General features: G+C 34.2%; 1 long non-coding RNA gene across 1 annotated transcript in view; it reads left to right on the top strand.

Moving 5' to 3' along the window:
* LOC141386658 (uncharacterized) overlaps positions 1–14,183 on the top strand; it is a 31,501-nt gene that overhangs the window by 16,716 nt on the left and 602 nt on the right. Inside the window, exons 5-6 of the long non-coding RNA XR_012408422.1 lie at positions 12,933–13,094; positions 13,431–13,605. This is a non-coding gene — a long non-coding RNA (uncharacterized lncRNA). The remainder of the gene's footprint in view (positions 1–12,932; positions 13,095–13,430; positions 13,606–14,183) is intronic.

The raw sequence follows: 14,183 nt of genomic DNA, 5'->3' as shown, positions 1-14,183 counted from the left end.
TTCAGGCTATTTTCTCAGGAAGTATGGACTTGCCCCTGAAGAAACATGTACCGTCGTATGGAGGGCAGTGAATACAAGTTTCTAAAACAAAAATGAGAGCGATTCGAGAGATGGCCCTAAACTGAACTTTTCCGAAACTTTGTGTAGGAGGTACTCGAAGGAGTTTACCGATTGAGTCCATATTGGAACCTCATCTAAGTCTGGTAGAAATTTCATAATGTGCAAAGTATGGACCAAATCGGTTACTTCCTTCAAGAGTTATCGTACGCACAAATTTTCCGAACATTTTCGAACTTTTGTGGGGGAGGTACCGGAAGGAGTGGACCGATATAATGCATCTTTGAAGTTGAACTAAATTTGGACAAAATATTGCGAAAGCCAAATTTTGGACCGAATCGGCAGATCCGTTCGAGAGTTATATTGCGCTCCAACCATTACATACGGTGTCAGAGGGTTTTTTGAAACTTTCAGGCTACTTTCTCAGGAAGTATGGACTTGCCTCTAATGAAACTTACAGCGTCATATAGAGGACAGCGAATACAACTTGCGTAAACAAAAATCAAAGCGATTCGAGACCAGGTCCTAAACTGAACTTTTCCGAAATTTTGTGTGGGAGGTACCCGAAGGAGTGGACCGATTGAGTCCATATTGGAACCTCATCTAAGTTTGGTAGAAATTACACGATGTGCAAAGTATGGACCAAATCGGTTATTCCCTAAAAGAGTTATTGTGCGCACAAGTTTTGCGACAATTTTTGAACATTTGTGGGGGAGGTACCTGAAGGAGTGGACCTATATGGCCCATCTTCGAACTTAAATCGAATCTGGACAAAATATTTCGATACCCAAAATTTGAACCGAATCGATTGATCCGTTCGAGAGTTATCGTGCGCACCAGCCAGCCAGACAGACCGACAGACAGACAGACAGACAGACGGACAGACATTTCTAGATCTGCTCAAAATTGTCTGAAACGGATATCGTACAAACATACTTGGGGTCTAAAACCATTATTTCTATGAGGCACATTTTTGGTCGTATCAAAGTGTAAATACCCTCTTTAGCCTAAAGGCTGAGGGTATAAAAAATTGTTAAACAAGATCAATTTCTACCAAACTGTAAAAAGTGTTCACACTAAAAGTTATATTAAACAAAAAGGATTTCTTAGGTATGTTATCCTTTGTTATCTTTGAGCCTTTATGGCATAGATTTAACAAAGTTTTTTTCGCAACGTATTTTTCAGAGTTCCTGTACTTGGGTTGTTACGACTTCTTATATTTGTCTCCAAAATACTCCATTTGTTATAGGATTCAAATACGGGGATTGGGGATGTGTCTCACTTTTAGATAGTTAATGGCATCCATTCACGAACACTGAGTGATTTGTGCTTGGGGTGATTATCTTGATAAAATTGGGATCTTGTCCCCAATACCATTTTCAGCGCTACATTTACAATCATCCTTCAGAAAGTTTAAATAACACATCTTATTGGGAATCCACCCCATCCTCTCGATGACGACATCGATATGGACCTCATCAACCTCGATAAGTCATTGTAATCGATGAGGTCCCATCACCAACTAATAAAGAGAGGCACTCTTCTTCTTGAAGTTTCTGAGTGTGGATCGTCAGATCAAAATAATTTGTCCAAAACATATTTGAATTGATATTTTGAATAAAATAATTTTAAAATGACCGACTGTGTCAATAAAATTGAATTTAAAATCAGTTTAAAGTGTTTTTCTTTTGTTTACAGACAGCAAACGTAAGTATCGTCAGAATACTTGTTGTAGTTTGCAAAAGGTAATATTGTTGTTCGTCTTTGTGCAACAATAATTTCGGTTCAAAATCTACTCTGTAGAATTTGAGCCCCTACAAGTCCTTTCGACAGTATTGGAACTTGTACATGGTCCTTCGAGTCCTAAAATAAAGAAACGGCTGATTTGCCAAAAAATTTCCAAAAAAAAAAAAAATATAAAAATTGCTTAAAAAATTGTCAAAGAAAAGTAGAATTTGTGTTTGCTTGTCTGTGTGCGTATTTGGCGGCTTTGTAATTTGTTGTTGTGATTGAGACACACAACAAACGAACATTTCCAAAAAAGAACAAATCATTTGTGTATTTTTGAACACTGAGAGGTTGTGTGTATTTATTGTGTCTAACAAGAAAAAAATAATAACACATATTTAGCACCATTTAAAAAGCATCACTCTCACTTTTTAATTTTAATTTTATTTGCATTTTGTTACATTTGTTTTCATTTCTTTCCATCTGTCATTCACAACATAAACGAATATTGCCATCTGTTTATTGTTGTGCTTGATCGATCTGTCAGTAGTCAATTGTTGCCATATCGACTACTGCTTATAAAGTGTGAATTGAAAATTTGTGGGGTTAGCGTAACGTAACGTAAGGTTGTATAACGTAACGTATAGAACGTAGCACAAATTATAAAATTCGTAATAATAATAAAAAATAATAAATTCAATGCAAAATAAATTTTAATTCAATAAAATATAATAATCTAATTAACAAACAAAATAAAAAATTACAAATAATAAAAAATATCGAATTTATCCCCATAAAAGTTTATAATTTAAACTATTTATTGAGAAAACGCAAAAATTACCTTGCAAACACATTAAATCATTACGAAATATTTACACTTCATTTATTTAAAAATAAATAACGCGATAATTGTAGTTTGACAAGCGTAATATAAATAATAACGCTAATAAATAATATAATACAACAAATAAATCAGTGCATAAATAATGTAAAATATAATATATACATTTCTTATTTATTATGAATAACACAGAAATAAATTGATATTACTAAAAATGGATTCGATTGTTTGTGCTAGGTTCGAATACGAAACTGATAGCCTTATGAAAACGTGTGAGAAATTGGGAAATACTCCAGAAAATGATCTTTCGGTTTCTTTAATAGAAACAAAGTTAGATTCCCTAGATGAAGATTGGCGCAATGTACGCCGTGCATTTGAAAGTATCCATTTGGTAGAAGCAGAAGATGAAGAAGAAAAAAAGTATAAGTAAGAAAAATATTTGAGGCAGTTGAAGACAAATATGAGATAACAAAATCTAATTTAATGGAAATTATGAAAAAACGAAAAGTTGAAAGTCAAGGTAACACCGCCAGAGGCGATGCTACAAATCCATCATTGTTTCACAGCTTAGCTGTCTATCCTCCGAATACAACATTTGATATGTCGGAGATATGTATTAAAATGCCACCTTGTGACTCTCAAGACTTCTACGGAATTATGAAGAACGGTATGGTAATCATCCCAGACTTACGCCAGCGCAAAAACTTTACCATTTGCGAAACAAAACAAAGGGTGAAGCTGGGAGATTTGTTGATTTTCAAAGACGTCAAAAGAAAACAATCCACAGTTAGCGACTGTTTATCTGTTTTGAAAGCCCATAATATAGAGATAGATTAGTGGGATCCAATTTTGATATATTTATGTTCAACTAAGCTTCCAGTTGAAACATTGGCCCTTTGGGAACAATCGCTCGAATCACATTCAGAGCTACCAAAATGGTCACAAATGGAGGAATTTCTAAAAAACAGACATCGAGTTCTAGTGCGAATAGATTGTCTTGGGAATGAAGCAGCTTCCACTTCCTTCAATAGTGGTTATCCAGCGCATCAATATACGCAATCGACATCATCCAATAGATGCGTCATTTGTAGTAGAAATCACATTTTAAAGAACAGTTCAAGATTTAATAGCTTGAATGTAAATCAGAGAATTGAATTTGTCAGAGAAAAGTGGTTGTGTAATAATTGTCTGACAAGCGGACACATCTCTCAAGAATGTGTTAGTGTACATAGGTGTATGTTTTGCAAGAAGAAGCACCATACCAAACTGCATTTAGCAAATAATGAGCAAGAGAGATTTACACAGCCAAGAACAGTAGCAACAGATAATCAAACATCTTTCCGTTCGACAAATGGATGTCAAACAAATGCTCTTGTTACTACAGATAATGTTGTTGAAGAAATGCCATGTTCGTCTAGTTCGGCAGCTTAGCTTCATGGTGACATTATGTTGCCTACAGCTCTAGTAAAAGTAAAATATTCTGGGGAAATATTTACAATTAGAGCACTTATTGACTCTGCCTCAAAGAGAACATTTATTACTCAAAAGATAGATAAAAGAATTGGCATCAAAACTGAGAATGCAAGTTTCAAGATTAGCGGGCTGAGTGGAACAGTCGTAGCTAATACAGATAAAAAGTGTATTCTGACTTTGTGTTCAGAAGTAAATGATCTTGAGTTTGAAACAGAGGCATTAATAGTAAAGAATTTAACTAGCTTACTGCCGTCTCAAACAATAAAAATAAAGAACATGGAAAGTATTAAAGTTTGAAGTTACCCAGGTTTCATGATTTCATATTCGATATATGGGTGGTATATCTATGGACCAATAACGTCAAATGAAATTTGTTTAGCGTCCGTACAAGCAGAAAAGAATACTGAGGATGACATATGTTCGTTATTAAAAAAGTTCTGGGAACAAGAAGATATAAGTCAAGTTCCTATTTCCACAGAATCAGAGATTTGTTGTGAGGAATTTTACGCCAATACGACTTACCGTCGAGCAGATGGCAGATTCGTTGTAAAATTACCATTCAGAGATGATTTTCCACATAAAATACATTTAGATTCGTCTAGATTCAAAGCAAAGAAGCAATATGAGCATATGGAAGTTAAGTTGCGAAAAAAATGTTGACCTTGAGAAATCTTATAATGATGTGTTGAATGAGTATTTGTCATTGGGACATATGAAACCCACAAGCTCCAAAGAAATTTGTAATGATGGAAAATATTTTTGGTATTACTTACCGCATCATGCTGTCTTTCGGCCAGAAAGTACTATCACAAAAGTGAGAGTGGTGTTTATTGGATCGAGTAAGACAAAAAGCTCGTATTCATTAAATTATGTTTTGCATACAGGGCCAATATTACAAAATGATTCAGTTGCTGTAATACTTAATTGGCGCTTGTATAAGTATGTTTTTTAACGGTGACATTGAGAAAATGTACCGACAAATATTTGTTCATCCTTCTGATCGGCAATACCAGTGAATATTGTTTAGAAAAGATTGTCAAAGTGAAATTAAGATTACGAATTGAGTACAGTAACATTTGGTATTAACTGTGCACCTTATTTGGCGATTCGCACGTTGTTGCAAGTGGCAGAAGAGTCGAAACAAAAATATCCAATTGCAGCTAAAATAATAAATAAAGAGAGGCACAAAAGCAATTAGTGAGTACGTTGCAATGGGCTGGATTTCCGTTGAAAAAGACTGCGGCAAATCAACCGAGTTTGCTTTCGAGTGTCCGATCAGAAGATTTATTGAATAAAGAATCGAAGAAATGAGTTCAACAAAAACTATAGGTATTCGTTGGAATGACATTACGGACTCATTTTCACTAGAGGTAACTAGCCAAATAACTATAAGAAAAATCTTGTCAACATTTTCAAAACTATTTGACCCAGCAGGGTGGTTAACGCCTATCATTTTATATAGCAAAAATTTTGTTGCAAGACCTTTGGTTAGAAGGCATTAATTGGGATGACAAAGTTTTATCATCCACTTATATAAAATGGAAGAATTTTGTGGATCAATTTTCAAGTATTGATTCGATTCAAATCCCAAGATGGATTAATTATTGCCAAGAGGGCTCTGTACAATTAAATGGATTTTGTGATGCTTCTGAGAAAGCATATGCCGCATTATACATTCGTACGAACATAGCAACAAATTCTACAGTAAGTTTGTTAATAGCGAAAAGTAAAGTTGCTCCGTTGAAGAAAGTAAGTTTACCAAGATTAGAGCTTTGTGATGCCGTATTGCTCTCATCTTTGGTAAAATGTGTTGTCTCCAAATTGAATGTTGATAATTATTCTGTTCATTTGTGGACAGATTCGAATATTGTATTGGCATGGTTGCAAAAACATCCGTCCACTTAAAATACTTATGTTGCGAATAGAAACGCTATGATATTTCAAAATGTTGAAAATGCTACATGGAGACATTTTTCTACAAAATGCAATCCAGCAGATCTTGGAACTAGAGGTTCTAATACTGCGGATTTATCAAATTGTTCCTTATGGTGGAATGGTCCAGTGTGGCTACCAAGTCCTGGCGATAATTGGCCAGAAAGTAATGTTGTATTAAAAGTTCCACCAGAAAAGCGAAACATTCATTGTGCACTAATTGTAGAGGAAGATGGTTATAAAGAAATGATGACAAAATTTTCTTCTTACAATAAAACGTTATGGATAATTGTGTATATGTATAGAATGAAAAATAAACGAAGAAAAGAGAACAATTCAGATTTAGTAAATGGAAAAATTCTTGTCCGAATGACACAAAGTTTCATTATCCGCAGGAATACAGTGATTTAGAAAACTCAAAAACAATATCACGGCAGAGTCCTTTACGTACATTAAATCCATTCTTGGATAATAGTAGGGTAATTAGAGTAAATGGACGTCTAGCTAATGCAAATATTACGTATGATGAGCGACTTCCAATGCCCAATACTTCTCATTTATGTCATACATTTTTGGATTTCATCCATAAAACACTGCTTCATGCTGATATAACGTTGATGATGGCCACAGTTCAAAGACAGTTTTATATTCCCCGATTGAGAAGAGCTGTGAGCTGTGTAATCTGAAATCCCAGATAATGGCAGCATTGCCCTTAGAAAGAACTTCCCTTTCGCTTCCATTTGCATATGTTGGAGTAGATTTTGCAGGACCTTACCAGGTAAAATCTGGCACTTTAAGAAATTCTCCTTATCAGAAAGCTTATGTGTGTATATTTGTGTGTTTTGCGACGAAAGCAATTCATCTTGAAGCGTGTTCGACATTATGTACTGAAGCGTTTCTTGCCACATTTACTAGGTTCATTGGTAGAAGAGGGTTGCCAAGATGTTTAATGTCGGATAATGGAACCAATTTCGTAGGTGCTAACCGTGCTCTGATGAGGGAGTATCAAGAATTTCTAAAAAAGTCTTCCAAAGAAATATCCGAAAAGTATATAGTTAATGGCTTTGAATGGAAGTTTATTCCTCCTAGCGCTCCACATATGGGAGGATTATGGGAAGCAGGAGTAAAGAGTTTTAAGTCACATTTCAAGAAGGTTATGAAAGATATTAGGTTTAATTTTGGGGAGTTTTCGACAGTTTGGGTTAGGATAGAGAGCGTCTTAAACTCTAGGCCTCTAACACCATTATCGGAAGATTCAGAGGATTTGGAAGCTTTAACTCCAGCGCACTTTCTGAGGGGTGGATCGCTTATATTTGCTTCTGAAATGCCAGCGGATGATTTATCGCTAATAAATCGTTGGGAAAAAAATAAATCTCTCCATCACACCTTTAACAAAAGATGGAAAACGGAATACATGCTGGAATTACATAAGAGGTACAAGTGGAAATATACTAAGCGAAATCTGCAGGAAAATGACTTGGTGTTAATCAAGGATGAGCTGCTACCCCCCAATGATTGGAAGATGGGACGTGTGGTAAAAGTGCATGAAGGGCACGATGAGCACGTAAGAGTAGCTGATATTAAAACTACAACAGGTATAATTTTTCGTCCGATTGTGAAATTATGTGTACTTCCAGTCAGTAGTCGTCAGTAGAACAGTTATGAGTGTAGTTGTTGAAAAAATATAGTTATAAATAACTTGTCATGCTTTGGGGCGTGCTCTCTCCTGTTTTCTTGTTCTTTTTTAGATCCTTTATTGTTATATCATCATGAACATGGGACAAAGTGAACTGTGCATGGTATGCTTTGGCAATCATCACCTGAGGTTTTGTGCCGCTTTTAAGTCAATGACAGTAGAACAGAGGTAAGGCGTAGTTCTTACCCACAGGTACTGCATAAATTGCCTGCGTAAAAATCATTTTGTACGCAACTGTCCTTGGAGAGGAAGTTGCAGAATGTGTGGAGTTCGTCACAACACCATGCTCCATCGATCAATGGGGACAGTAACGGGAAGACAAGGTGGAAAATGTCCGAGGGAAGATTCCACCCTTACGCACAACAGAGGGACTCTCAGATGCAGCAGCAACAACAAATTCTCAACGGTCTTCAAGGGAAAAAGACGAATATGCAATTAGCCAGGCAGCATCAGGATGAAGTGAAAAGATTGGAGGAGGAGGCTAAACAACACCTAGAAAAGGCTAAACATTATGTTTTTTTTAAACAATTATTATTTTTATCTGAATTTAACAGAATAATGCTAATTTTATTTCATTAATTTTAAGTTAAGACACTTACAGTGGCACAGATAAGAATACGTACAAAAATGGAGTTTAGGCTAAATCGTTGGGTTCTTATCAGCAACAACTGCACTGCGTGGCTCCTTGGTGACAAAATAACCATAATTACACAAATTTATTTTAATCTAATACGTACATACAGTTTGTCAAGTAATTGTTTTCGAACCAAGAAAACTAACATTTTTCTGTATTAATTAATGAAAAAATTACTGATAATTGTGATAAAAATGTCGGGTTTTTTGCAAAAATTAGTTGGACGACTTATTTAAGACAAGATAGGATGTATAAATAAAAAATTAACCCACGTAGTCCAACAAAAAATAACGAAAAGCAATAACTACATGTAATGCAAGTTGTCAAATAAATGTTTTCGAAATGTAATGGAGGTTCCAATATACCCCATATTTTCGGTAAATACTTGAAAATCAGGACAATTTATGAATTTTATTTTTAACAGGGAGTAACTACTAACAAGTATCAACAATATTAGTCATCGAATATCCGTACTAGGAGGGTTACCATATGGACCAAGGGAGTACCAGGTCATATTCCATGTAAACAGGGTCCTGTAGGTTTTAAACCGGGAATATTTGAAAACAAAGACGTTTTATGAGTTTCTTTAGTTCACTAGGACGGATTGTCATCAACTAAAATAAATATTACCTTCAGAATAATTAAATCAGGAGGGTTGCCAGATGTACGAAAAAGGTACCAGGTTATATAAACAGTAAATGAGACCACTTGAATCCATAACCAGGGCTTAAGATTTGTTTATTTAACTCAAATTGAATTAATGGATGAAACAATTCTCTAAAACAAATCAAAATATGACATAATAGTACAAATATCGCTTAGAAATACATATGCAAGATATTGTCAGTCTATACTGATTTTATAATGGACATCCGATGTCAACTGTTTAGAGCCAGTTCAGAGGAATTCTCTAAGTTTTTTCCATGGTAAAATTGAAGCATTATTTTGCCGCCAGCATTATTTTTCCCTTAAAAAATATGCTGAGTAGTATTGCAGAGTACACGAAATGAGTTCAATAGGTCGTAGTAGGCATTTCTGAAAATTGTCGAAATCTGTACCCCATACATTTCTAAGCAATATTAGTCTCTTACTGCGATATATCCGATAGTTTCGTGAAATGTTATTACCTCTTAATTAATATTAAGTGAAACAACAAACTTCGGTGCCCTGTTTTGAGACACAGGTGGTCTCGTTTACTGTTTATATAACCTGGTACCTTTTTCGTACATCTGGCAACCCCCTGATTTAATTATTCTGAAGGTAATATTTATTTTAGTTGATGACAATCCATCCTAGTGAACTAAAGAAACTCATAAAACGTCTTAGTTTTCAAATATTTCTGGTTTAAAACCTACAGGACCCTGTTTACATGTAATATGACCTGGTACTCCCTTGGTCCATATGGTAACCCTCCTAGTACGGATATTCGATGACTAATATTGTTGATACTTGTTAGTAGTTACTCCCTGTTAAAAATAAAATTCATAAATTGTCCTGACTTTCAAGTATTTACCAAAAATATGGGGTATATTGGAACCTCCATTACATTTCGAAAACATTTATTTGACAACTTGCATTACATGTAGTTATTGCTTTTCGTTATTTTTTGTTGGACTACGTGGGTTAATTTTTTATTTATACATCCTATCTTGTCTTAAATAAGTCGTCCAACTAATTTTTGCAAAAAACCCGACATTTTTATCACAATTATCAGTAATTTTTTCATTAATTAATACAGAAAAATGTTAGTTTTCTTGGTTCGAAAACAATTACTTGACAAACTGTATATGTATTTATTACAATTATAGAAATTCAATTTTCACAACACAGAAAAGTCTCTGAGTATCTAAGATGTATTAAAAAAAATAATTTTTGTCTGTTAAATGCCGTTGTCTAAGGCCAGACTTCTTTTATAGCTCGTTAAAGCGGAGTCTTGCTTATTTCTTTGCGTTTTTTAGGTATTATACTTTATAAAAACCACAAAATTAGTGCCAGTTTGCAGATCTTGAGATCCTAGAAAGTTTTGAAGTTGTCCTTGTGTAACATACCTCCCTGGGCTTCGATAAATGCGCGTTCTTCCTGAGATTTCTCTGGAAGTTAATATATTCCGCGGAATTCCTGTCGAAATTACATACAGAAGGCCTTGAATTGCCTTGTAATATGGTCGGATACAATCCTTGGGCATCAATTAAATCAGAAATAGATATACAAGATATAACATAAATAACAGCAGCAATTTTAACAGAAAAAGATAAAATTATGTTCAAACATTGCCTTTTTATCTACCAAAGAGTAAATAAAGATCCAATAGCATCATTACAGAAGAAAAATGAGTTGGTAGAAGAACTTTATAAGAATGAACATTATTGTTATGACTTTTTTACAGTCTAATATCCCCATATCATCGCGTGATGTGTTTCTACATAAGATTGCAATCATAGTAACACGGTGAAAAAACCTCACGCACAAAATGATTTTAAAATTTGAATTTATCAGAATTATGGACAGTTTTTTTGAAGTCACTGTAAGCAGATATATAATTGAAAATAAACTTAGGAATAGGCCTGCTCACACACATACAAACACATTTTGTTATTGTGTAGGTTTTGAAACACAAACATTTTGATAGTTTCACAACATACCATTCAGTCTGATTTTATAGAATTTACGAAAAACAATTCGTATAAATACATTCTACAATTAAACGGAAAAGGTAATAATTGGCATACACATTCATTATTTTCAAGAGAATCAATTTCGTTTATTCTCCAGTGGCTACACAAGAATTTATAATTCAAATATGATGTTTTGTTCTGTGCTGTTTTGATCTTTAACGACCTTAACGTTAAACGCTCGTAATTGTCGCATTACTGGCTTTTATTTTGATAGAAACAGTTGCAAATGACAACGGGTGAGACTATATTCTTCATTTTGATAGGTTCATTTGTTATCCTCTTTTATATTCATGTGGATTTTCCAAAAACGAAGTATAGGACGAGGAAAACTCCATCCGCATTTTTTTTTATTTTAGTGTAAGTTACCGAATTAAAATATGACAATGGGAAAAAGCATCGTCAGCATATTCACACAGTCAATTCACAGGTAATATGACACAGCTGCCACAGTACCAAACAAAACTTCAGTCTGTCAACAATTGCAACTCAATCAGTGTGACCAGATCTAAAAAAGTGTTGCAGCTAAATCTGCTTTGAAATTATGCTAAAAAATGCTAAAATAAATATTAAAATGCCAAAAAATAATGCTAAATTTAAAAACGTCGTTTTTAATAATATATACCCTCCGCCACAATATGGAAGGTAAACTAAGTTTGTTTTTCCGTTTAAAGCGCTTCAAAATAATCATTTGCGACCCTATAAAGTATATATATTTTTTTTGATCAGGGTAAAATTCTTAGTCGATTTATGCATGTCCATCTGTGGTAATCACAAAAATTGAGATAGGAATTGCCTATAACTTAGCATTTAGCGTTCCTAGGGTTCAAAAAAATTATCTACCAAAAACTGCCAACATGTGTTCATTTTTCGGAATAGCCTTAAATAACGGGTATTTTTATGTTTTTAGCTACATTTTGAGACCAGATCGAATTAGCTGTAATTTCGTATTTATGGTTTTGAACAAACTTCTCCATTAAAAATTGTGGACATAGATCTACATACCGGTACTGTCCGGTTTCAGGCATTTTAAGTTTTTATATAAATTTTCGGTTTAAATTGGCTGTAATTAGCATTTAAGCTTCGTAGTGATCAACAAACGTCACCGCCAAAGTTGTGGGCATAGGTCAAGGTTTTGGAAGAGGTCTTATAAACTGGTACCGGCTGATTTAAGGTAGTTAGGTGTCATTTGGGTTCAAAGTGGTTATAAAACTTCTTCAGCATAATGGCGAACACATGCCCACGATTTGGTGGCCCCCTCATAACGACGCTAAACTTTCGGGCAAAATTGGATGTCATTTGATATTTATAGGTCCCAGTGGCCAAAAACGTCTCCAAAAGTTGTGAACTGTTCTCATATCAATTGTGTGGTGTCAGAAGTAAAGGAACGCTTTTCGAGTAAAAAGTGGTAAAACTTGAAGATTCTTGCACGTAAAGGAACAGGGCTATAATGACGATTAATTTGTCAGTGCACACTCTATAAAACGAAATGTTGCAACTCGCGATGATGTAATGTGTATTTGCCATTTAACGGCGCTTATCTTTATTATTCAGGAAAGTTATTATAAATATAAAAAATAAAACAATATCAAGGGCTGTGACACTTAAATTTAATATTTTTCAAAATGTTTAATTCGTCAATTAAGTATAAAACATGTAAAAATAATATAATAATAGCTCTGTTCCTTTACGTGCAAGAATCTTCAAGTTTTGCCACTTTATACTCGAAAAGTGTTCCTTTACTTTACAACATAAAGGAACAAACCAATTAAGTCACCATATCGAGACATAAGAATATGTTTAATTTCAACGCCACTTATTGAAACATAATAACTGGATAACATTGTAATAACTCATAATTATGTACCGACCACAAATTTATTTATTTTTATTTTGAAGTTTTCAGATTCATCTTTGGAGGATTAGCCGACATATTAACAAAACTAAAAAAAAAACTTTTAAACTGCACCTAAACTGGATTATTTCTATATCACTCGCACATAAAGGCGTTGTCAAGGATTTAAAAAACATAAAATGGACAGCAAAACAATTAAACTGCAGGTATGTACTATACTGCCTAGTGTAAACGCCAAGTTTGATAGGTCCAGAGGAATTTCAAACGCATTGGATCGTTTAAATCGTTTAAATGCGCATAAAACTTATAAAAATAACTTTATGTTATGGTGACATAACATAATGTTAAATTCCAGCGCCACTCACTGAAGTAAAATAAGAAGAATTGTCCCATCTTACTACATTTATGTCTGTGTACATTCATAAAGTATGTTAGATAATTAATTGCAATGTACACTTTAATTATATGGTATACATTTAACTGGATAACATTGTAATAACTTAGAATTAGTTACTGATCACAAATTTATCTTTTATTTTTAGCTCTAGCATAGCCGAATAGAAAGTATAAACATAACAATACTGAAATAAAAACTTTCAAACTGCAATTAAACTGCATTAAAGGCTTGAATTTATTCTCTGATTTTAATATCAGGAAAGACACTTGCACTTAAGGATTTAAAAAACATCAAAGGGACAGAAAAGCATTGAACTGAAGGTATGTATTTCACTAAGCGACACGAAAAATTGTGACCCTATTCAGACACCGCAGCGTGATAGAAACCCACGGGACACGTGTCTCGGCGTTTTTCCCATCAATTGCACTTTAGGGGTTATGGGTCCCAAAGACTTGAGGTCTGTCGGGCTCATACAGTCAACCAAAAAAGTCTACATACACCCTATAAATCTCAGGTTTTAAGGTTATTTTAGACAAAATTAATCCACAAAATATTTGTGGATTAATTGCCTTTTAATGTCAGACTTCGCGTATAGCTCGTTAAGGCGGACCCTTGCAGATTTCTTTGAGTTTTTGAGTCTAGTAGTTTATGAAACCCCAGAAAATACAGCGGGACTAATAATTTTGGGATCCAACAGCGCCATGAAGTTTTTCTTGAATTCCTGAATTTTCTCATAAATGTTATAATTTTCACAACATTCCAAGGGACAAATTACATGCAGAAGCCTTCGAGTTACCTTGCAATAAGGTCTGGTACAATCCTCGAGCATCCATTGTCTGACATTAAATAACGATATTATAAAATATTGATGACATAGGGAATGTGTAACCGAATTTGT

This window comes from Musca autumnalis, unplaced genomic scaffold, assembly GCF_047663935.1.
Source record: "Musca autumnalis isolate F117 unplaced genomic scaffold, ASM4766393v1 scaffold_1, whole genome shotgun sequence".
Classification (NCBI taxonomy): domain Eukaryota; kingdom Metazoa; phylum Arthropoda; class Insecta; order Diptera; family Muscidae; genus Musca; species Musca autumnalis.
Note: the sequence above shows the minus strand (reverse complement) of the source record. Positions and strands in the feature narration are given on the sequence as shown.